A 25693-nucleotide genomic window follows, 5' to 3' on the forward strand; every position below is an offset into this window, starting at 1 on the left:
CCCTCCCGCAGCCGGGGCGGCTCGGGCGAACGACCCCGGCCCCTTCCTCCGCGGACCTCCCCGGCCGCCGGGGTAAAGGAGAGCGGGAGGGCGCTGAGGGGAGGCTCCGCCCCCGCCCCGCCCCTCCGCCTAACTCCCCGGAGAGGCGCCCCGGCCCGGGCAGACGGCGGCGGGTGCAGGCGGAAGCGGAGGCGCGGAGACACCGGCAGCGCTGGCGGGTGAGCGAGGCCGGACGTGCCGCGGTCGCGAAGGGGGTGGGGTGGGGTGGGGGGGTAGGCGCTAGGACCCGCGCCGCCGGGGCGGGGCGGCGCGGCCCGCCCTCGCCGCCACGTGACGCGGCGGCCCCGCGCGGTTCGAGCGGCCGGTGCCCCCTCCGCGCGCCCCCTCCCCCCTCATCGCCCGGCGGCGGCCGTTGGTCTGAGGCGTTCTGCGGGCGACCGCGCTGCGTTTTACCGGAGAGCCGCGGGTTCGGCTGGGGGCTCCTCCGAGGAGCTCTGGCCGGCGTTCCGCCTCCCCCCCCCACGCACACACCACCCCCGTCTTAGCCGCCGGTGGGCCGCGGGGCCGGTGTGTGTGGGTCGGCGGTGGTGTGAGGTGAGGGGGCTCCGCCTCGCCGCGGGCCCTCTGGTATCCAGGTGCTTCGAGCGTCCTCCGAGGAAAAGTGTTGGTCGTGACCCAAACACGCGGTTTAGTGAGCTTTACCCTGTAAGGATTAGTGACGTGGATTTGAAGAACCGGTGTCTAAACCGGAGGGAGAACAGAAAGAAAATAGTTCAGGTATCGTAGGTGAAGCTGTGACAGCTGGTACCTGTATCCTTACAGGATAAACAACGGTCATCTTTTTGTCTGCGTTGTTTAGACCAGATCGTTTGGGGGTTTTTTATTTTATTTTTTTATCCTCCTAAGGATTTCATTTCACTATCTTTTAATTTACTACTTTTTCTGTATCCTTTTCCATTTTAGAGTTATGTAAACCTTTTGCTTTTGAGTTAAGGCTCATTTAACCTGTGTTAACTCCAGACAATTAACTTCCTTATTTTTTGCTCCAGCGCTTCCTTTAATTTGCTATTTCTGTAACTTTTGCCATGCTTTGAAAATATCAAGGTAGCAACTTACCTAGAGCTTAACATACAGAGGAACAACTATAAATATCTCCATGACCAAGTTGTTTTGTGTAGGGCTGTGTGAAGAGTGGGCTTGGTTTATATACACTAGTTTAAGCAGGCAGTCAGCCTGGAAAAGCAATTTCTTGACAGTTAAAATTGTTCATTGTGTGACACAGGCCATTAAGAGAGGCTTTAAATTTTGCATGTCTGAATGAAAAATGGGCATATTTCCATCTTTCTTCTCCCCTCCCCCTGAGAAAAGCCTTAAAAACCTAGCCTGTGTTTGTAAAGCATATGTATCCTCAGCTAGCACTCATCTCCTGCCCTTGCTCCATCATAGCCATCAAAGTCATATGAAAACTAACACGTCTTTTTACCTCGGCCTGTTAACAGCATTCTGTTGCCATCGGTAAATAAAAGCTAAACGGAACAGATATCTCTGTTACAGTCTATCTCAAAACACAAATTGTCAGGGCATTAACATGTTAAACAAAAAAAACGGACTTCCCATACATTGCTGATGTTTTAAAATCTGCACCCTATTGCTGACAAATATTAACTACTTAATACGTGTGTCATACTTCATTTTGCTGGGGTTCTTGCAGCCTGTTCACTCCTCACTTTCCAAATTACTGTGGAGTTCTGCATCAGTTTTGCAAGCAAGTTCCCTCGAGCTTGTTCGTGAGTTTGTTTTGAGACCGCTGGAATATTGAATGAAGCTTTGCTTGGCCACAGAAGAGAGTGTGTCATGTTGTTGGATGTCATCTGCTCCTTATAATTTTTCTTTTGGTGACTTCTTCGTATGTGTGATCAGTTTTTTGCTGATCGTTTTCTCATACCAATTCAGGGTAGAAATACTGCTTTGAATGCTTCCTTTACTGCAGTGTCTGCTTTTTATCCTTTAGGAAGGATCATCATGTCAGTTTATGCTTTCCATAGCAGATTTTTGGCGTGGAAAGCTAGGTGCCTCCAGAGGGTACAGAGCACAAACCAGGCCTGGTTTTGCACCAGCCGTCCTGCTGTCTCTCCCACCCACTGTTAACGCTGAGCACAGCCTCTTCACTTGAAAAAAGTGCCGTCTAGTGTTGGCTTTAGCCCTGCTCTGAGGGGGAGGCTGGGCTAGGTGACCTTCAAAGGTCCCTTCCAGCCAACATTCCTCTGACTCTGTCTATATGTTTTCATGACTCCCAATAGTAATCCAACTACCTATTTCAAAAGAAGTTTCCTCTTGAAAATGACTTTCATCTGGCTGCTGATGTAACCATGATTTTTGCCTGTTCTGTTGTTCATATAGTTGCGTTTGTTCTTGGGGAAATTTTGGGAAGTGAGGTTTACGTGACTGCCTTCCCTATGTTTTGAATTTGTGAGTGTAGGTACAGGCACAAAGGTGCAGTCATGAGGGCGTTGTGAAGTGAATAATAAATTCCAGAGGTATGTTGTGGCGTTTGCCTTCTGCTACTAGCTCTGGTACACTTTTACTCTCTGATGGATTAGCCGGATTATTTTTCTGTGTGATCATAAGCAGCATTAATAGTTACTGTTCGTAGCAAAAAATACACTTCATTTCACTGTAGTTTTTGTTACCTCTTTTTTGGAGCAATGTACTCTTTTTCTATTCCTATTCAAGTCTTGTATGTTTATAATGCTCTAAAAGCATATGCTCTTTGAACTTGAACCTGGTCAAATAATTTTCGTAATTCTCTTGATTTAAGTAGGATTGAATGTGAAACTTGCATGACGTTTTAAGTGACATGAACTGCTTAAGCAGAGAACATGTGCCATGATGGGATGCATTTTCTATATGAACTGATGCTACCTTTCTTTTTCCCATCTTTCAAAATATTTTTTGCAGCATTCTGATAGAGAGGGTATTACATAAATAATGTAGTAAGAGACAGGGGAAATGTATGGATGTAGTCATGTCACTGAGTTTGCTGATGTAACACCTTTTTCATTCTGTCTCTCTAAAGAGTGTGCTTAATACCTTTTTTTTTCTCAAAAAATAGAACCATTCAAGCAGTAGTAGATCACTGTTCTTAAATGAAAATCTGTAGCTATTTAGAATTTTCTTTTTCTTTTCTTTTTCACTCCAAAAGTTTAATTACACTTTATGGACCATGTCAGGTACAGCTCTCTCTTCCTCGCTTCCAAAAATCAATTAACACTAAAGAAGGACAGACCGTACCGGGATAATACAATATTCTATTGATTTACCATTACAGTGTTTTTCAAGAATGCCCTTTACATTAAGATTTTTGGCCATTGTGATTTCTTTAAGCGTGTCAGCTGTTTTGCTCTTAACGTCTTGGGAAAGCATATTGAGTATCACTGTCACTCCTGATTTCTCTGTCTTACAAGACCTCTTTTCCTTTGGAATTACCTGTATAACCACCTCCCTCTGCAGTGTTTCGACTGTAATTGCTCATGTCCTTCACTAACAGCCGGAGATACCATCATACTGCTGATGTTCTGACAGAAGTTCTTGGCCACATAGAATCGCTTTTTTCTAATCCCTTCCCTGAAGCATTGCCTTTTTCCAGTGCTGTGTGTTGCTGCTACAGCTGTGAGGGATATCATCCCACCTGGGCAGGGCTTCAGCTGTGCCAGAGTATCTGTCTCAGGACAATACTGCAATTTTAAATGTATGTGCTATCAAATAACACCAGAGTAATTACAAGTCTATTTTTCTTCTTTCCCTCCACTCATTTTGTCTAGCCTGATACAGTCCCACAACTTTTACTGTAGTATAATTCAGGTTGGAAGGGACCTGGGAAGTCTCTAGTCCAACCTCCTTATTCAAAGCACCTGTGTGGGCAGACCAGGCTTTATCCAATGTGTCTTGAAAACCTACAGGGATAGAGACTACACAAACCCTCTGGGCAGCTTGCTTCGATGTTTGTCTGCATCATGAAAACCCTTTTCCTTGAATCAAGTCAGGGCCTTTCTCTTACTTTGGTTTATACCTGTTGCTTCTCCAACTCCCAGGTGCACCACTATGAAAAGCCTAGCTGCATTTTCTGGGTAACTTCCTCACAGGTGTGGGAAGACTGCTGTTAGGTCACCCCAAAGCCATCTCTTCTCAAGTTGAACAGGCCCAGTTTCCTGAGCATCTTTTCGCAGAGCAAGCATTCCTGCTCCATGACCATCAGAACTCACTGCAGTTGATCGAGATCTTCCTTGTATTGGGGGGCCCGGAACTGGACGCAGTGTTGTAGGTGTGGTCTAATGAGCGTCAAGTAAAGGTAGATCGTCACTTCCCTCGGTCTGCTGGTTGTGCTCCTGTTAATACAGTGCAGGGTGCTCACCTTCTTTGCTGCTTTCTTTGTACAGCAAGATGTATTCATGAGTCTTAAGGTGAGGATGAGGAAGGTAGATCATTGAGATGTCAGAGGAAGCGGGGATCCCAGCCAGCATCATATTGACTGCTGTGCTGCACTTTTAGCTGAGTCCTGGCTCTTCAGCAATAGTCAGGGTTTAGCTTTCCTGTTAGTGGGGAAGGAGATGTAGATGTTCGTTTCTCATCACAGGTCTGAAACTCTCACTGTTACTTATATTTTCCACAAGTCTCAGGAATACTAATTGTTGGCACTATGTTACTTTCTGGTAACAGTATCATGGACAATTCAAATGGTATTTTGGAACGGTAGTATAGAAGACTTCTCTTTTTCTCCGAAATATTTTTTGCTCTTGATCTGGACTCAGTTTGCTATAGTTTTGCTCTTTTTATCTCTCCATGTCCTGGGTATCAACCTGTACCTCTGCTGCTGCCTTCTGCATCACAGGGACTGAAAGTTGTGTACATATCTAGTGAAATAAGTCATTTAATACATTTTGCCTTCTCGTAGGCAGACCAGCTTGTGTGCACGACTTTAAATAATTAAGGTTTTATTGCTTCTACTGACACAGTACTGATAAGAACTGTGGGTTTGTACCTCACCACTGCCCCCGTCTTTCATCTACTTCTTTAGATGACAGACTTGCATTTGAAACGCAGGTTTCATTTGTAGCTGGCGGCAAGAGATTCAGCTCATATCTCTTTACATCAACTGGTGAAGCCTGAATGACCAGCCTAGATTCTAAACTTTAGGAAATTAAAGTTAAGTGAGGTGAATATCCTCTGGTTCATAAGAAGTTATTAACAGCATTCTTTCTGAATTCTTTTACATCGAGCCCAAGTGTTTGTTGTTTAATTGCTTATTAAACAGGCTACAGTATGGACACTGACTTTTAGCACTAAAATCAGTATGTAATTTTAATTATGCCTATGGATTCTATCCACTGTAAGTTCTGTAAATAACAGTTTTGTTGTTGCTTGGATCTCAGAATGTGTGAATTTCTCTAGAAATTAAAAGTAACAGGTTAGATTATTTCCTATCAGGAGAGGCACAGTCCACATATACAGTAATATTGAAAGCTAGAAGGAAAATAGAAATAAACCAATTTTCTTCAAAACATTGCTGAGAAAAATGATACTGGAAGTGAGACTAAGTAGTGAGTGAGAAATAAGGGTCTTGTTTTGGTTTTGTGTTGGAAGACTAGTGATTGTGGTGGTTTTGAATGACATTTAGACCTAATGATGAACAGGGGATTCATGTTAGTTGTGATATGAGAGTAAGGCTATGACAGAATTTCATTAGCTAATAGCATCCTTAGAAGAAATAATGAGTTGTTTTAATGTAGAGGGAAACGGTAGGTAGGTAGGCCGAAGTACATAAAGGGCCCCACTTGAAGCTGTAATCCTCTTGTCTTTAATTTTCTTTTTATCCTCTAAATTAACTCTTAATTCTTTTGTTGTCTTTGTCCTTTTTAAGCTAATTTAACTAATTGCATGACCTGCAATTCACTGCAGGTGCTGGAGTAAAACATTTTAGATTCTGGTAGCACATAGAACGCACTTCAAGATCGAAGGCAAGTGATTAAGGCTGTTTAATCATTGATTTAAGAGCTATAGTTGCAATTCCTAAACTAGAAGTTACAAAATAATTGGTATCACAAGAAGGCAAACTTGCAGGCTCAAGTGGTTTGCAAGTCCAGAAGTGCGATTGGAAGGTGTTGCCCAGTAAAGTAACTGGTTCTCTGTCAACATCTTTACAGGTGTCCAGTGAAGGGATATTGGCCCCTTCTTTGAGATCTCCCTAACTTCAGTTTGTAAGACACCGTGTGATTGCTCTTCCCTGTGCAGTCCATTTCCATGCTGCTAGGCACCAGCCTTCTGCTCGTCCTCCCATGTAACTCCTGCCTCTCTTTTGTGATGACATTCTTCTGGCCTCTATTTATTTTCCTGTGCTCAAGGGGTTATGGGGCTGTATGCTGGCAATACGTGGAACGAGTGCCAGAATATGCTCTCTTGTATGGATTTACCCAACCCAGCTCACCTGGACCGAGAGGACATAGTTCTACAGTGAGGCAGCACGTTCTTGTCAGTGTTTCAGTCTGGGGAAAAGTGGGAATTCTTCATGGGTTTTGTGAAAAGCTCATGGAAAAGGAAGAGAAACGTTGGGAGGCTAGAGAAGGGGATTAATAACATAAGCATCCATAGTAACAAATTGAAGAGAAAATTAATGGATTCAGATTTTTTATTGCCGAGATCAGATTTAAGCTTGCCATAGGACTTGTTCAGAGGTGATCTGTTATCAGAATATATGCGTGGAAAAATTAGAGGCAACTGAAGAAAGGAGTTTTAAGCAATAGCAGTTGGGTACAGATAATCAGATGAGGGATGGAAAAAAAAAAATTACTTGCCATGGTCGTCAGGTGAGATGTGATGGTCTTGGGTTTATAGACAGGAGTAGAAGAAGGATATAGGTATTAGGTTTCCATATTCCCCTGACTGCAGGTGCTCAAGGGAGATTGTGGTCTGAAGAACAGCTTAGGCCCAAACTTATTCTAGGCAAAGGAAGATCTCTAAAGAGGATGCAACAACCCTACAGAGATTAGAAAAGTGAGGGGAAAAGATTACTAGAGATTACTAGGTGGAAAATGTAATCTTTGAGTGAATGTCAGCCTTTAAATATGTTCAAGAGTGTATATCAATTGCTATTGATTTTCTTTGAAGATATAGCTTAGAGAAGCCAACAAAACTTAGATTTTTCTGTAGAATGAGTAAGCGAGACTGAACTCAATGTTGCATAATATTTTCGCTGAAAGGGGATGGAGTACAGCACATGTACGGAGTGTGGCATGTGTACTTTGAAGGAACGCTTTAAAACTACATCACTTTGCACAACGTTAAGTACTGCTTTGTCTTGTGTTGCCTGTGAGGTGTGGAGATACTGTTTGGGAAGTATTACGTTTGGATGTGGGCACAGGAAAATAACTAAATCAAATTTAGATGGGATTGCACAGAGCTAAGCCTGCACTATATTAGGAAAATGTATAAATAACTGAGAAAGTATATGAATGAGAGAAATGTTTCAACACAATTTATGGAATGGAGCCCCAGGCTTAATTTTGCCTTAGCTGAAAATTACGTAGGGAATAAATCCCAGCAGGACAGTTATCATACACATAGATGTTTCACACATCAAACCACTAACCTGCTCCAAGCAGCACTGCTTGCTGTGATGTAGTTCAAATATACCGGCTGTGAAAACTTTCAGAATATGAATCCAGCCACTGGCCAAATCTTACTAAGGCTTTCTGAAGTTCATTTCAAACATGAAAAGTAACACAAAGTTATATGCTTAGGAACTTTGGTCAAGAAGAGTGTCTTTGGGGAAGGTGATATGAAGGACTCTGAAAGAAGAATCTCTGCCTTCTGTGGACTCTGTAGATAGAAACCTGTTCTCCTAACTGTTATCTCTAACAGGAGTCAAATTCAAAAGAAAATGAGCTTAAAAGAAAATAAACATTTAAGAGATTTAAATTATATTTTAGGTTAATGATTTATTTCTTTTGATTAAACTGTCCTAAGGCAGTGGGCCTTATTTCATGATTGTGGTTCCAGACATAATAAATTTCTCGGTAATGTGATTATTTATGTAGTTATGTGAAGCTTTAGGAAACCTGCTTAGCAGAAACAAAACATCTTCGAGAAGACAAACAGGTGCAGTCAAGAGAGTAAAGAGGTTGTTGGTGTTTTTTCATCTTTCTAGTATGGGGCTTCTTAATGAGATGTACTGGCTGGCTGTTTCTTCCTCTGCCTTCTATTCTTGTTTATATTTACCTTTATCTTGTTGAAATATCAAGAAATTTAGGTCAAAATATATCTGGATCCATCTGCTCATCTAGTCTGTTCTTTTACTGCTAGTAGTTGTTACATCTTTTAATTAAGTATGCTTAATGACAGTTTACTACATTAATGGGTGGCATCAAGTATCTTTAATTTTGTACGTGATGGACTTACTAATGCAGAGAAGGGGTTTTTTTCTCATTTCTAGATATCAAAACAATGATTTAATCTCTTTAATTTGTCACATTGTACTCTACATGTCTTACCTGTAACTTCCATTTCACTGTTGTTTTAGGTGAAAACTCAACTAAGCTCAGCTGCCTTTACCAGATGTGTATTATTACCACAGTCATGTTACGAATACAGGAAATGTTTATTCATTGACCCGGTGATCCATTTCAGTTTTGAATCTTGTTAATTATTGTTATTCTTTTGGTATAAGAACTTTGTGCTCTAAATCTTAACAACAGGCTTAAAAAAATTACGAAGTCCACAACTGACCTTTCAATTCTATGTTCATCAAATATGTTTAAATTTTTATTTTGTTTTTGGGGTTGACCATCAACGTTGATGTAACCTGATTTTAAGCAGGGTCTGTAGAGTGATGCAGCTGACGCTTGACCTGGTAGGTGTGATAGTAGAAGAAAGGAGCAGATGATATTGCCTTTAGGATAACTTGCCTTTCATGACCCTGCCAAATCAGGTAATTTGGTTTCACAAATTATGTGAATTTGACCTGATGACAGGTCAAAAATGAATCTATTGGGCTGATTTTTGAGATTATATATGGGGTGGATCATTTCTTTGACATTCCTCCCCACCCCTCTCCAGTTCTCTACGCTAGCCCACTAAGCCCATCAGCCCAACTACATTTTCAGCTGGATTTTTACTTTAGGTAGTAGTGATGCTTTGGGAGTGCATTTAGGGAGAAGCGTTAGAAAATATTTTCAGTGACAGTGGAGCAGACAGTCTTAAGATTAATGATTTTTATGTCTTAGGGGAATAAAGTCCCCAGTAATCTTGTACTTTTGTGATCTGTAAAAAGTCTGCTGTATTAACAGCATGTGTGAATTTAATATTTACTTAGACAGCTCTTCTTGGATCCCAACACTGATTATTTCTGTGTTGTGGGCAGCACTCTGCAGATGTAACTTTTGTAGCATGTTGTCCAAGCTAGCACAATGTAATCCCTTAACTATCTTTCTAAGAAACATGTATTAGCTTACATTGTTCTTTTTGATAAAATCTATGGCGTTGCTTTGGATTACACCTGTATGCATGTGTAACAATTCACCTGTGAATCTCCAGTGAGATCACATATCCCAAAAACGGTCTGTGAACAAATGTGTGTGCAAGACTGTTTCCTGTATGTCTAGAAAAATAGTAGTATATCTTGGCTACAGTTGCCGCATTGACAGCTTGGAGGAAAACTGCATGAGGGTATAGATTTTCAATTATTCTGTATCAAAGTGATTTATCTCACCAGCTTGCTATCAATAGAACAAATAAAATAAAGCATATGCCTACAAACAAAATATATTTTATATTTTTAAAATCTGTAATAAATAGCAATTATTTCAGAACTATTTGGTATTAAAAAGTCTCACATCTGTGATCTCAAAACAGTGTTTGTGAAGAAGAATAGACAAAAACAAGAGAAGGCTTGTTTTTTAGATTCAGATTTATAGCTGCCTTATGTACAGTACATAAAACAGGATGGCCGTCTTGGAAACCCTCAAGGGCACAAGTGGGCGTAGCTTTCTACCCAAGAAGCAGAAGCTTCAGAGAGGGAATGGTAGCAGTGAACTGGGCAGCTATTCTTGAGGCTGTGGCAGTGCAGTCCTGGGTTGTTCTCGTACTTTGCCTTCTTTCAGTGCTTTTATCAGCCAAAGATGTACAGCTGGCCTGGCACTGCTGCCTTTGAGCCAGCCATACCTTGTGAGTGCCAGATCCGACCAAAGCCAGCAGCCTTTGACTGTGCCACCTCCTAGAAAGTAGAAAAATTAGATTCATGCCCTCTGTCCCAAGGGCTCTAACCCATGTCTCTTAGGAGCTTTTGGTCTTGTTTGGCCTTTTGAGGCTGGATCACCGTGCAGAAAGCAATGCAGGATTTGTGGGGTCAGAGAGAGTTCAGTGTAGCTCCTCGGGATTGTATCTTTGTATTTGGGAAGCACTGTGTGGAGTGGGAATGGGTGGGAATCCAACACTTCATTCTCTCTTTCCAGGAGGTTTATTTGGGAAAATAAACGTCAGAAATCACGTAATTGCTTAATGTACCATCTGTAAACAGGCAGGGAGTGGGATCTAGAAATCTCCGCTTGAGGTAGCAGGAATCTAATGACTGGAGCACAGAATCAGTTTCTTGCAGACTCTCTCTCTCCATTAGTCTAGCATTACTTTCCATGCATAGCATATGAATCAAACTGCCTTTTAGTTTTACTTTTTAAAGGAGACCTAAAAGATTGTCTCATCCAGTTCCTGGGCAAAGGGCAAGTTTGGCAGTAGTAGTGTTATTTCTGATAGGGATTTGACTGACTTGCTGTTGAGGATAGTCAGCAATGAAGGATTCCCAGCCTTCCTGGATGGTCTAGGCTCTTGCTGGGTATTGTGCTTACCAGCAGATGGTTAGTCTTTCCTAATGTCCATCTTTGGAATTTAAGCTCATTGGGTCTTCTGTCCAAGTAGATGCAGAATGAAGCTTACTGCCTCTCTTTTTCTGTTACAGTATGTTTTCATATACTTAAAGGCATGACCCTATTTTCTCTAAAATAAGAGACAGTACGGTCTCTTCTGCCCCCCACCATAGATTGTGATTTCATGACCTATGATCGCTCTCTCTTCTTTCTGTCCAACTGATCACATTTCTCTAGAAGTATGGTGCTCAAAACTGGACATACTACTCAATTTGTGACCAGATCATAGCAGGAGATTATGTTCACGTGTCTTACTAGTGATGTGCTTATTTTTACGTAAACATTAGGGGTTTTTTTCCCCAAGAGTACCACATTGTTGACTCATGTTGAGTTCATGATCACTATAACTGCCAAATCTCTTTCTACAGAACTGCTGTTATGCTAATCTTTCCCCAGATTTTGCTTATGCAGTTGATTATTCATGGCTAATCTTAGAGCTCTGCACTGGCCTTACTTGAATGGCTGCTGCAGAGCAGCAGTTGTGCAGGGGCTTGCAACTGTCTTGTCAGCCTTGTGCACTGCCTTTTGCATTGTGGTATTGCCTGCATCTTTCACACCTGTGAGTATTTTCATTACCAGTATTTCCCTGCTGCTGGAATGCTGTACGTATGTCCAGTTTGAGATGAACCTCTGATAAATATGAAACATCTTTCTAAACAGATTTTTACCTAAGTACCAACAGTTCTTGTTAAATCTTATTTTTCTAGCTTGCTGGTGGGAATATCATGAGCAACAGTGTCAAAAGTTCTACCAAGGTCAAGATAACTAGTATAGATCAAGGTAGATGATTGTTTTTCAGCATCCGCACATCTTACCAGCTCTAGAGGTAGGACACTACCTCTGTGTGTATTCAAAATACTGGGTTTTATTACTAGAAGGTCTGCATCCCTTCTTTCTTCCATAGGAGCTGGCATTGGAAATAGTGGGTGTCTCCTAGGTCTGTCTCAGCAGTCTTCTCCTGATCAGCCTCTCCTGCTGAGCGCCGGTCAGGCAGGAGATGTCAGGCTACTCTGCTGAGCATCTCTAGACAGACCTTTTTGACCTGTATATTACTTTACCAGTTGTACTTCTGCTCCTGTTCATGTCAAGTTTAAGCACATTCTGATTCAGTGACCACTGAATATTTGTACCTTTTGGGAGAAAGGGGTCCTTAAAGACCTGGGGTTTTTAGTATTTTCCTTTTTAAAGGCATAAGGGGATAGGGAGTCCTAAAATAATTGACACTTTGTTTTACAGAAAACTTCTGGTGTTTGTTTTATTTTTTTGTTGTTGGGCGTTTTTTGTTCTGAAATGCTGAAGAAGCTGGAGAGAACAAGTGGTGTTGGTATGCTAAATAAATCATGTATGTAAAACCTGTCTGAACTCCATTAGCCCACCAGACTTAGGTAGTCTCTTTTAAAAATTATTTGTTTATGTTAACATCTGTTTAAATCAAGCAATTGGGAGAAAAGCTCATTTTTATTAATGACTCAGCATCCCTCTTCACAGGCTTCAGCTTTTTTTTCTTTATGTGGGGTTTGTATGGGGTTATGTTACCCAATAGCAGTATTCAAGGTTGCGTTCCTTGCCTGTCTTCCTTTTAGGTGATTTGATCTTCTATCATCAAAAAGCTGGCCCCCCATAAATCAGTTGAGAGGTAGTAAGTGCCTTGCTGGAGCGTAGGGATCTCCTCCAAACGTTGTCTGTGGATCCTAGATATGTGTTCATCTGAAAATAATTTGTATTTTCAGTGTTAGCCTTTTTATTCTAGCTTTACAATCCACAATGGTTGAACTAAAAGCTGAAAGCCCCATACCTAATAGAAGTCCTTATATCTTACTGAAAAAATATTGGAAGACAATATGACTTTTGGAAAGTCTGCTGTAGAAAACTAATGCATAATTAGTGGAAGGGAAGCATCAGTCTGAATATGTTTTTACAAAATGAATTACAAATATCTTGACTACGTCTTCCTCTGTTTTTTTTTGATACAGAATTTTCTTCCAAAATATACAAAAATCAAAAGGTTCTGACGTATAACAAGCTTATGACTCTTCTTTCAAAAGTTCAGGATTCTTTCACTAACTTATTTGAAAAGCTCTATTTAAAAAAAAACGTAGCACAACTTAAATCTTATACTGCCTGCCCTAATTCCATTTGCATTTTGAAATAAGCACCAAAAGCTGAGAAAGCTTTCCTTCTCTTACGCCCATTATCTAAAGTTTAAAGCAAATAAATACATATACTTTCTCATTATTTTAATGAAATACAGGTCACCAATTCTGACTCTTTGCATCTTCCATGAATTTGTCAGTTTTTTTATTGGCGCTCTCTTGCTGATGGAGTGGAAGGAAGGAGAGACTGAGATAAATTAAAATTAAATATCAAAGAAGATTTTTATTTAGTGTCTTGGAGATCCAAGGAGTTCCAAACAATAATCAATCAAAAGCACTCCCCTCTGTCTATTTTCAGTGGAACTGTCATAATAACCAATTAATACAGCCCTAGACTGGGCAGAAAAGTAGTGATTAGCCAGTACAAAAATTGATTGTAATTAGCTAAATATTGGTGTAGAAGTCACCAGTTAGAGCCTTTTTGCAAAACAGGTGTAGGATTTAGCTTGCTCAAAGTACGGAGATACAGCAGAATTTTTGCTTTGGTTCAGGCCTTTTTTGACTTTGACTAAGGGATGAAGGCTTTTAGACACCTTGAGTTTCATTTTTAAAATGACCTGTCATTGTCAGTTAACTGATGATGTGTCAGTTAACCACAAAAATCATCTGTGTGTATCTCTTCCCGTAATCTTCTATGGTTCCACTTCTTTTGAAGTATTACTGCCCTAAAATCAAAGCGCACGCACACAACTGCAGAGCATTTTAGAAATATACGGCGTTATTCTGGTGACACCAGGTGTTGAAAGTAAAAAATGTAATGCATTATGTATTCAGAAGCACGCCTTTATTAATTGATAGTTATCCTGGGGTAAACAGTGAACTAGTGAAGGTTTGTAATTTGAAAATAATTTGAGTTACCTACTTTAAAAAAAAATGTTCATGTGCTGAAAATCAGAAGTGATTTTTTTCATAAGCTGTCTTTTTAAGCCATATAAAAAGGACAAAATGAAATTCTTGTAGTTTCTCTTCTTCCTGTGGATTAAGTAATGCAGTGTTTCTTGATTTACATCTAGTGTAACTCTCACTAATTTTACTATTTAATTTTTCTTTAGTTAATTAGCATCACTAAGTAAGTATTTGCTTAAAGAATGCTGAAGTAAAATTAACTAGCATTTCCAAATGTCCCTTGATACTTGTTTGTCAAATCTGGGAGAAATGGTATTCAGAATAATAACATATTCCTGTATTTGGGGATTGGGGGTTACCAGAGACTGCCATACTACATGATATTTGGGTGGCAGGAGTGGCATTGGGAGGGCAGTGATTGATTTGCTCAAGAGCTGAAGTGTAACTTTCTACAGGCAAGTTGGACTATGCAGTTTATTAATTAATGTTTTGTGCATTTTCAACATTGAATGGATAATGTTTATCTTCAAAATTTTCAGTTAACATCATCTTAAGGCCAAAAATGTGGTATTTGATTAATCTGTAAAATCATCCCTTCTTATTTGAGCTTTCCATTGTGAAATGTATTTGATGTGAGGGTGTACAAGTGTTCACCCAGAACTACCTTTTGAAATTCCCAGGCCATAGTTGCTATAAGCCAAGACCTTTCAGTGGAAGCAGTCTGTTTTTAAAAGCATGGTGCCGACTTCTCCATGGTATTTAGTGAAGGTTCTTCTCTTTAGTTGTGGCATAAAAACAAATTATAAATGGTGATTACAAATTTGCTTTAAATTAGGAGGAAAGTTGCTAACAAGAGGAGCAGCTGGGTTTATATCATATATCAGTTTGTGCTGAGAGGAGGTGTGTGTTGAAAATGTCTGTTGATCCCAATGCAAGAAGTTTTCACTTAGAAGGATAGAGAAGTCTCAGGACCTGCTATTCCTGTCCTACTCATCCTGTTCACTGACACTGAAATTGGAAAAAGTAAAGCATAAGGAAGGGAATTGGAGGATATTCTATATACTACTGGGTATTTGGGACCTATTTGGAAAGGTGGGATCTCAATAAAGCAGAGAAATAAAATAAAGCCCATTGCAGCAGGTATGAATTGCTTTCTCGTTTCCAGAGCAAACCCTGGAAAAGGGTGAATATCGTGTTTCCATTGTCACTTCTGCCTTGCGTCCCATGGTATAGGCAGTGGATACTAGTTTGGCAGTTACCCTTTTCATTCTGAAATCTGTGCATCCCCTTTGGTCTGCTCTGTTGACTACTAATGTAGCCAGTTTAGCCATGCTCTTTTCTCATAAATTTGTCCCATGTTTGGGAGGTGTGAGGAGGCTGTTGTGGGGAGATACTAAAGCTAATTGGAGGATATGCTAATTTATACTTGAGGCTTAATCACCTTTGCTTGGGATCTGTTCCAGTCCTAAACTGGCTACATCTTAAGATCTAGCTTGAGGCATTCAGAACATTTTATATTGTAATATTGCCTTGCCTTCTCTCCATGCCTCTTGTCCCAACACAAAGTCTAGATTGATGGATAGGTGTAGTTGGACACTCTCCTAGATATTTGAATGCCTTAAGGTATGTGAGTTTGCTCTGATGTGCACCCAAAGTAAGTTTGAAGACTTATGTCCCTAGAATGCTCTTTTTATCAGAAAAAGAAATGCTTTTTCAGCTACTTTGTATGTTGTCATGATGGAGGAACGTATTGCAGATGGAAACCACGTGGTTTGTAGAAGTAAAATCCTTCATGAAATTACCTGGCACTGGAAAATAGGAAACTTTTAGGCACATAGGACCACCTTTGAGTCATTAAATACAGACATCCATAACTGCAGAAAAAGAAGCACTAGATGCTTGCCCTAAGATAACGTAGCTTGCACAACTGTGAAATACACAGTCTGTATTTGCAAGTCTAAGCCATTCCATCTCTTTGGTTTTAACCCTATAAAATAGATTGATCAAGGAAACGAACAGCTTTCCCATCTGTGCACTTGTTGAACCTTTCTTTGATGTTTCTGACAAGGTCACTTTCTTGTGATTTTTGTAAATGAGATTTTACTGATACCTTTTCTGATGACTCTAGTGTTTTCTTGAAATACTTGTTCCACTTGTGCTGCCCTCTTACAACCATGTCATCTTGGTAGCTGGCTGGCACAAGTGTCTCTTGTAGCTGATGAAGACGATGTCCTGTGCTGGTATTTACTTCCAACATCCATGTCCTCATTCATGTGAGAAGAGGGAGATCTCTGAATGGGATTGGTTGAAAAATGAGCATGTGAATTTGAGGACTGCAAAACACACATGATTCTTCTTGAGTATTATTGTCTCCTAGCCTACAGCTTGGTTTTGTTCACTCATCTTTCTGCAATTTAGCAAAATATACAGGAGTATTTCCTTTTATGACAAGGTCACCCATCTAGTTGACCAAGGGAAGCCAGCAGATGTGCAAAGCTTTTGATACTGTCTCTCGCAGTATCCTTCTGGATAGACTGTCCAGCACACAGCTAGAGAAGTCCATAATGCATCGGGTGAGCAATTGGCGGACGGGTTGGGCTCAGAGAGTTACAGTAAATGGGGTTACATCAGGCTGGTGGCCTGTGGGATTCCCCAGGGCTCAATTTTAGGGCCAGCGCTCTTTAATGTTTCTATAAATGACCTGGATACAGGAATCAAATGTACCTTAAGTTTGCTGATGATACTAAAACTAGGAGTAGCTGTGGACTCCCACAAGGGTAGTGAGGCCTTACAGAGAAATCTGGGTAGACTAGAGAGCTGGGCAATCACCATCTGTATGAAATTTAACAAGAGCAAGTGCCAGATTCCCCACCTGGGACGGGGTAATCCTGGTTATACATACAAACTGGGAGACGAGAGGCTGGAGAGCAGCCGTGGGGAAAGAGATCTGGGGGTTTGGGTTGATGGCAAGTTGAATACGAGTCAACAGTGTGCCCTGGCAGCCAAAAGGGCCAACTGTGTCCTGAGGTGCATCAAGCACAGCATCACTAGCCGGTCAAGGGAGGCGATTGTCCCACTCTACACCACACTGGTGCGGCCTCACCTCGAGTCCTGTGTGCAGTTTTGGGTGCCTCAATATAAGGACATCAAACAGAGTGTGTCCAGAGGAGGGCAACCAAGGTGGTGAAAGGTCTTGAGGGCAAGACTTAACAAGGAGTGGCTGAGGTCACTTAGTTTGTTCACCTTGGACAAGAGAAGGCTGAGGGGTGACCTCATCGCAGTCCACAACTTCCTCAAGGCGGGCAGCAGAGCAGGAGGTGCTGATCTCCTCTCTCTGGTGACCAGCAATAGGACACAAGGAAATGGAATGAAGCTGCATCAGGGAAGTTCAGACTGGACATTCGGAAAAAGTTCTTCACCAAGAGGGTGGTCAGTCACTGGAACAGGCTTCTCGGGGAAGTGGTCACGACACCAAGCCTGTCAGAGTTCAAGGAGCGTCTGGACGATGCTCTTAGACTATCGTTTAGTTTTAGGTAGTCCTGCGAGGAGCAGGGAGTTGGACTCCATGATCCTTATGGGTCCCTTCCGACTCGAGATATTCTACAATTCCTTTATTGCCTTCAAGTGGTGAGTCCCCAGAGGTTCTTGTCAGTGGTCCCTAAGCATATGTTTCTGCACTTTGTATCATTAAAAGCCATCTTATTTCAATTACGCAGTTCATAGGTCATCTAATATGTCTGTAGCGTGAACCAGTCCTCCTCAGGATGCATCACGCACAGTTGTGGTAGGCACACAACTACTTGCTGTAGCAAGACCTCTAATCAATAGCATCAGTTCTTGAGGGATATGACCAGTAACTTCTGTCTGTGCTTATTACTCCTTATTTTAATGTAGTCCATTGTAGTCTTCCTTTAACTCCTTATTCATATACAGTTCTTCCCTATAACTTGGTCTGGAGATATTTTCACTGCATATTAAATAAAGTATTTACTCGACTCCAAGTCCATTGCATTATCCTTGTTGAAGGAGGTTGTTTTAATAACATTGGTCTGGCTTTTTTGCATTCGGAACCATGTTACAAATTATTCCCCTTCTCATTTACTTCCAGTACTTGATTCTGTTCTTCCTTTATCAAGTTAGTAACAGAAATTCCTTCTCAAAGGTCACTGAAAAGAGGCTGCACAGCATGTATAAAGCTATTTTCAATTATATAAATATTTTATTTTAAATAATTCTGTCTCATATAAATGTGTTTATAATTCAGATGAATATTACATAACATTTTCCTATTACAGCCATACCTCTGGTTTAAGATGCCTTTCATTAAGGCTTCCTTCCAGGCATCCTGGACACTGCCAAGAAGACCTTCAATTAGAGTAAATTCTACATGCCATTGTAAAACTAAAATAGCTTTTTTTGCAATTGCAAATATATATCTAAGTAGAGAGAGGGGATTATTTCCATCAGTATTTCTTGTGAGCCTCTTGTGGCTCCAGGAGAAGATGTAAGGGCTTGTGTAGCTTGTTTTCCTCATTCTTCAGTAAATACAGACCTGTGTTAAATTTTGCATCAGACTACAGAACCCATTTCTGCATCAGAGACCAAACCACTCCTTACCTGAAAGTAAACATTTCATTCAACACATCCTTATAGGACACACACAAACAAATTGGGGAATTTCTTGTCTTCTTGCTTAACTTTGACTCTACCAGGCAGGAGGATATTTGGGATTCTGGTCAGTATGTTTTCAGGATCTGAAAGCAATTACTCCAGTGCCTTGCTGAGTGCCATTTCAGGCTTTTTTGGATGCCCCCAGAATACATATTTGTTTCTTCTATGTAGAAGATAGCAGGCCAGTAAATGTATTTACTCTGAGATAAGGATGCTTTCCCAGTTGATGAAGGAGGTGAGGTATGTTTCAGATTTCATTGCAGGACTTTGCAAGCCTTTCTTGGAGAACAAATATCAAGACGAGGACAGTTGAAATAACTCATTAGTCTTCTTTTCATGATGATCTGTGACTTTTTATCTTTTCTGTAGTAAACTTGGTACTAATTTCTAAACAGAAGTGATATGCCTCAGTGGGACTGAAGTAATTATATACATCTGTTCATGGTTCATTGCAGTTTTGATTTTGTGTTCTGGCTTGGTTTGTATTTTCTTACCTTTTATTACATTAGAAAATGGTGGAAGAGATTTGTTTCTGAGATATGGATTGGGTTTTTGTTTCCGACTTGTATTGAGCTACAAGCTGAAATTCACTTTTTAAAAGTCTCTTAAATAAAACTACCTGCATAGCTTATCAAAGTAACACTTGCATATACATGTAATTAATTAGGCAAATAAAATAACTGCAGTTAGTGAATTAGAATAGACTAGAATCATAGAATCATTTAGGCTGGAAAAGACCCTTAAGATCATCAAGTCCAACCATAAACCTAACACTGCCAAATCTACCATGTCCCTGAGTGCCATGTCTACACATCTTTTAAATACCTCCAGGGATGGTGACTCAAACACTTCCCTGGGCAGCCTGTTGAGCTGATTTGTTTTGTTACCAGTATGTCACATGTTAAATATTATGCTTTTCCACAAATTTGATTCATAGACTGAAAGGATGGTACAAACCGCCCTTTTTTTTTTTTAAGAAGGAAAAAAACCCCAAAACAAACCATAATCAGCTTCTTAGCTTTAAAAAACTTGACCTGAATAAATTAAAGTGGAAGGAAAATATTTCTGTGTGTCACAGAAAGATGATTTGTTGAGATTTTTTCATCTTTTCACATTTTCCACTGTTTGTCCTATGGCTGTCTCCAAACCAGTGGTTTGACTTGCTTCAGAGATGTAGCTGCAAACCAGTGATTCTACAATTCTCCTTTATTATTATATGAATACTCCACTTTTGCTTTTGTGCACCCTTAGTAACCTCAGCTGTGGTCCTCCAAATGTCAGGAAGGGCCTCTCCTTCTTCCACTGCTACCTAGTGGCATATGTACAAATAAAAAAGCATTCATATTAGTATATCTTCTATGATGATACTTATACCTTATTATCCACTACCCCTTACGAACCTCACAAAATTTGCATGACCCCGCTTCCGAGCAAACATGCTTGGCTATTACCCCATGCTGTCTTTACCCTTCCTGGTTGAATATTTAAAATATTTTTTGTGTTTAAATGTGGTAGTTCTTCCAGTACAGCTGGTTTTAATCTTCTTCTCTCCTTTTCCGTGGGCGACTAACACTTTACAAGCAAAGCATGGCTCTGTGTAGAAAATCCTTGTGTGTACACATGGATGCTGTAAATGCATATGAATTACCTTTCCTTGGCCCTTAAAAGCAGCCTGTAGTTTCCTAAGGAAACACAGGCTGAAAAAAACCAGTCTGTTGGGGTTTCCTGACGCTTCATTTCTGCCACATTGGTCAAAGGCTTTTGTTTCAGTAGCTGGTCCACGCTGGGGTAGGTAGGTGGTTTCTGGAGGAAAAGTAGCGCAGTGTTATGTGACACTGTTCCCAGATTTATACCTGGATTTTCTGTTCGGCCCATTTAGCAGAGCAGATTTTTGTTCCCTGAACATCTGCACTTTTGTTTGTTTTTTAGCGAGGTTTGAGGAGCATCATGTTTCAGCAACCCCTCTGCATGGTGCTCCGAGGCTCTGGCACCTCAGCTCATCCCGGTGAGCCATCCTGCTGCCGCTGTCCGGAGCAGCTTCCCACTATTGGATCGGGATGTCCGGCTGCTGTCTCGCAAGGCCCGAGAGCACTGCCGGGCGCTTACCAGCAGCCCCACGCTGTGGCACCTCACGCCGGCAGGAGCAAAGGTGTAAGATGGCCTCCAGAGCCACAGGCTCCTGCTGCTGGGAGGCTGCTGTTGCTGAATGATGGGGGTTTATTTAACACCCCCTTTCCAGGCTCAGTCACGCGCCCAAGGGATGAGGGGACGGTGCTGTGCAATGACCTGGGCACCTCTCTCCTCTTTACAGAGCATCGCTGTGCAGCCGTTCCTGTGTTTCCCTTGTGGAAAGGCACCTCGCAATCTCGCACAAGACCCCATCTTTTCTTTCTTTCCCCTTCTCTCTCTCGCCGTCTTTTCAGCATAGAAAAATACATTCCCGTGCTTAGGTACTCAAAGTGTTTGCCGTGTTTTGCAGGCCGGGATGCTCTTCTCGGTCCAAAACTGCGAACTGACCGCTCCGGGTATTGGCATGTAAATCAGTGTGCTGACCTTGCGGGGAACCCGTCCAAGCTGCAGGCTGTGTCCTGAGTTTCAGGATGTCGGCGGTTTGAAACCCTGGGCTATGCTCTGCATGTCAATGACGGAAATCACTTCAAATTCACGGTAGCATCTGAAACGGTACCAGGAGCAGGGCTGGCATAGCAGAACTGCCCTATCAAAAGTGGTTTTCTACTTTTTTTTCCCTAACAGCAATCTGACATTTAAAGTTAATACTCCATTTTGTTGGTTTTTTTCCTTTTGTGTAGATATAACCATTTAAGTATGTATGCTAAAGGTGCAAAGATGAGACATTTCAATGTATGTAACTTAAATTAATTGTCATGTACTTGAAACAGCATCGTAAGGACCCACCACACTGAGTGGGATTTTGAGAAGCCATCTAGTCTGCTACCTTTCCTTAAGGCAAGATTAACTGTAGTATCCATGATAGTTTGGAGAAATACCTGTTTTCAAGAGTTGCAGGTTTTAAGGCTTCCACACTGTTGGATTTTCAGTAAACACTTCACACCCTGGCTGCCACTCAAGAATAAGATGCTTGAGGTATCGCTGTGTTCTTTTGAAACGTCAGTCCATTGCTCAATAGCACTCAAAAAGGCATTGGGGGAAAGGAGTGTGAACAAAACAGGAGACGTGATTTATATCCCTGTATAAATGCATGGTTTATCCACTCTCAAATATTTCAGTTCCAGTTTCCCTATCTCAAAAAACGAGGAGAACCAGAAATGTTAAGAGGAAGAAGTGGTAAAGATGATTGCAGCTAAGGAGTGTTTTCTGTTCTGTTAAATACACGTGGACTTGTCAGCCTAGAAGAGAGCAAGAGCTGAAGTATCTGGTGGCACTGAAGAGGTGCACAGAGATCGTGGACTCAGAGGAAAAGCCATCAGATGAAGCAAGCAGCCAGCAGGGAAAAACCCTAAAGCAATCTGCATCTCATGCACTCGAGTGGAGTCAAGGCATGGGGCTGCCTGTCGCACGGTGCTGCCCTTGCTGACCATTCACAAAAAGCGGTCCTGCGAGCTCCAGGACAGGAGGAAAAGGCCTTTAGGCACCACAGTGCTCATCGCCACTGGCTTAGGAAGGGTCTGGACCCAAGTCTGGAAACGCATCGCTGTTGCCTTGCCCTGTTCTTGCACTGTTGCTGAGGTATCTGCTGTTGACCACCCTCAGAGAGGGGACCCTGGGCTCACAGGACTTCTTGTGGTGACTTACTATGGTTGTTCTTATGCCCTGTCTGTTCTTATGGTTAGAAAGCAGTTCTATCCATGTTAATTATTCCATGCAGAAATTTTGCCTGGCTGTGTGTTCATGTATGTGGAGAACCAATTGTCTCTTCTATAAAACCTTTACCTGTATTTGTAGGTGATCATGCCCCATCTCATCAGCTCCTGTTTAAGCTCCTGCTTGTTCAGTCTGTGCCCCCAAAAAAACAGTCCTGGACTCAGTGCTCTGCCCTGAGCTCTTTCTAACTACTTTTGTAGTCCACAGGTTTCTGAATTGTGGCAGCAAGACCTTGATATGATACTCTGTCTGGGGCTCACACAATATTACTTAATATTAGGACAAAACAGTCAATACTTAATAATACTGATACAATATTCTCCTGGGGGGACAACTTCCCCCCCAACTCAATTTGTCCACATCCATTGACTTCCCATTTTCTTCATCCTCCTTTTCTTGTACTCCTAATGTACTGGCAATCCCCTCCTGTCTGTGCACTGTCTAGAAATTTAGTCTAGACACAGTCAGTCTAACAGCATGTCCAGCATGTTTCTGCATTGCATCCCTAGCATCTTTTTGCATGTGGTGGTTTTATCTGTTTGTCTCTTGGAGGCCTCTGTAGCTGCTCCTAACAGTCACTTTGGGAATGAAACTCTTTCTGGTAGTAGTAAAAATTAATCTAACGAAGTTTCTCTGTGCAGTAGAGTTGAAAGTGATTTGAAACAGTTTCAAACAGACAACAGGCAAATATTTGCTGTGATGCTGAATAGGTGCAAGGCACGTGAGCAATGCTGTGATTGATGCTTGTCCCAAGGGAGGGCATCCTCACTCTGCCTCCTGGCAGATACTCCGATATACCTCCAAAATACTCCAGCTTAAGCACAGGCGTATTTGTTGGTTTGGGGCTGTAAACCATCCAAGGGTGAAGTGAAAATTAATCTGCAAAGTAGGTTAAGTGGTGTTTCAGGTAGTGCCTGGTAGCGTCCAGCGTGGCACTGGTTACTCTAATACTCTTGTTTATTTTCACAAACCAGCACCTCACAGTTTCTGAGCGGACAACTGCTGCGAGGAGACCGTAACCTCTTGATTTCAAAGGAGCCATCGTTTTGCTGGTGCCTCTGTGGTTAATGTAAGAAAGGTGTCTTGCCATAAACTTTTTCCGAGGTATTCAGCGAGGTTGGAAAGGGGTCGGCCCAGGCAGGAAGCCCTTGTCTGTGCTATAAAGAAAATAGCAAGCAACAAAATGAAAGCATCAAAAGACCAACAGGATGCGGTCCCAGGAGTCCTCTCTGGCATGTTAGTCTGTCTTGAAAGTTAGCATTGAGTGAAGAGTGACCTTAAAACTCACTTCATTCAAACAGACTGGGCTCAAGTTTAAAGTTCAAGGCATTTTGTTTTTTCACCTGTTTCCTACAGTTTTAAAAAACTTCTGAGGAATTAACATGTAACTATATCTGGTCACTGAGCCAACGTGGAGAATTTTTCTCAAGGGAAAATAACGTTACTGTATGGAGCAAAAGAAATGGATACTTTCTGAGTTGGGAGAAAAAGTTTCAACAAAATAAAACCCAAACCCACAGCTACCGTGGTCACAGACAGCTCTGGAGCCAGCATAATGCATGTGCTATTTCTTACTTTATTTTCTAAAGAAGCTGGTAGGATCCTGTAATTGTCTGAATCGGGGCGAAAGGATGTTTTTTGTTGAAGCTGCTGCTGCTTGGGAAGTGAGGTCTTGTTTTGGGCACAACCTAGGAGCAAAGAGCCTGGTCACAGCAGTTCAGCTTCATCTGCGAGTGCATGCTGCCTGAGCCAGCAACTGGCCCCATGGCCACCCATCCCTCTCGCCATGCTGGAGCTGTTGGGCCTTGAGAGGGAAAACTAAAGTCCTGACCCAAAACTTGTCGATAGGCAAGGGCAGATGTGGATACAGCGATGCAGCACTACCACTGCTAATGCCAAGCGGCAACCTGGGCTACTGGATGGTGCCAGTTACAAGCCACTTTTCACTTAACAGCATCTTCTACCTGTGTGATCCTGAAATACTTTTATTTTCTGATCTTTGCATCTCATGTAATGAAGCAACCAGTAATTGATTGTGCGAGCGGTTTGGCAGATCATCTTTCGTAGCTAAAAGAAATAGTTTGAAGAGATGACATACATGTTTCGCTCACATTTCCCCATGCCATTAAATTTTAATGATTCTGGCATGAATATTTCATGAAAGTACCTTCTGAATGGGTTTGTTTTGCCCTGGCAGCTAATACTCAGTAGAGAGTCTGGGGGGTTTTTTGTTTGGTTTTTGGTGGGTTTTCTTTTCCTCTTAGGTGGTTTAGTGTAGGTAAGAAGTGTCAAACTGGATTAAGTGAGAAAAGGCAACTTCTTGTTGGTGATTCAGTGAAGGGATGCTGTCTATAAGTCTTTTCAGCTGCTGAGTGGAAGTCTGTGAAATGACGCTCAAATAAAATTCTGCTCTTTACTCTCCTGCCACAAGGTGGCTAAAAACGTTTTGCAAGCCCACAATAGGCGAGTGCTAGAAATTAATGCCAGTACGTCTAACAGCCTTTCTGCAACGCAACACACAGCGCGCAAGAGACCAGATTTATTGCACAGAAAATTGTGTATGTCTTATTTATATGGAGCAAAGTTCAGAAAATGTTTTTACCAAGTTCATTTCAATCACGACTCACCTGGGGTTGTCTGGGCTTGGCTTTGGTTTGTTGGGGGTTTTTTTTTAATAGAAGGAGAAGTCATTGCGCCCATCCCACCCCGTGTGAGGGACAGAGCCGCTGTGGACTGCAGCGGTGTGATGGGGAACTCGACGGCCACCTGCTCGCAAAGCCACAGCTGTATCAGTACATCAGCTTCATGGCTTTACACAAACTGTGGCTGAAAGGTCAGATTCCCACTCTATCTCCACTTATACTGCCTGCTGAATCCATCAACTCAAATGCTAAATAGTGTGATGCAGTTAGCTGAACCTGGGTGAGCAAGTTCTTTTGTTGTTGCTGAATTTTGTGGGTCCTGCACTAGGATGACGGGTGCCTTTCTCTAAATCAGTAACATTTTTGAACAGCTGGCTGCTGCGCCATCAGAAATGTGTGCTTCGTTTTCACCAATTTCAGCAGTGGTAACACTCTTCCCTGCAAACTTTTTGGAAGCTTATCTCCAGCTGTACAGTAGGGATAGAGCTTTTGTTTAATGGAAATGAAGCGTATCTTTTTCCTACAGATGCACCACTCACTATTGAGCTTTTTATGTGTGTTTTAGGTT

At 41.7% G+C, this 25693-nt stretch overlaps 1 protein-coding gene across 3 annotated transcripts in view; it reads left to right on the forward strand.

Moving 5' to 3' along the window:
- The first annotated feature begins 112 nt into the window (after positions 1 to 112).
- The window catches only part of GGACT (gamma-glutamylamine cyclotransferase), a 31775-nt gene continuing 6194 nt past the window's right edge, over positions 113 to 25693 (forward strand). The window contains exon 1 of one of the 3 annotated variants that reach the window (XM_069802392.1): positions 113 to 218. The gene's annotated coding sequence lies outside the window, so the exon portion shown is untranslated. Of the gene's footprint in view, positions 219 to 633; positions 778 to 25693 lie in introns of those variants that run through there. The other 2 variants (XM_069802395.1, XM_069802394.1) reach the window with 2 other exon arrangements.

The sequence above is a fragment of the Haliaeetus albicilla genome, chromosome 15, assembly GCF_947461875.1.
Source record: "Haliaeetus albicilla chromosome 15, bHalAlb1.1, whole genome shotgun sequence".
Lineage (NCBI taxonomy): Eukaryota > Metazoa > Chordata > Aves > Accipitriformes > Accipitridae > Haliaeetus > Haliaeetus albicilla.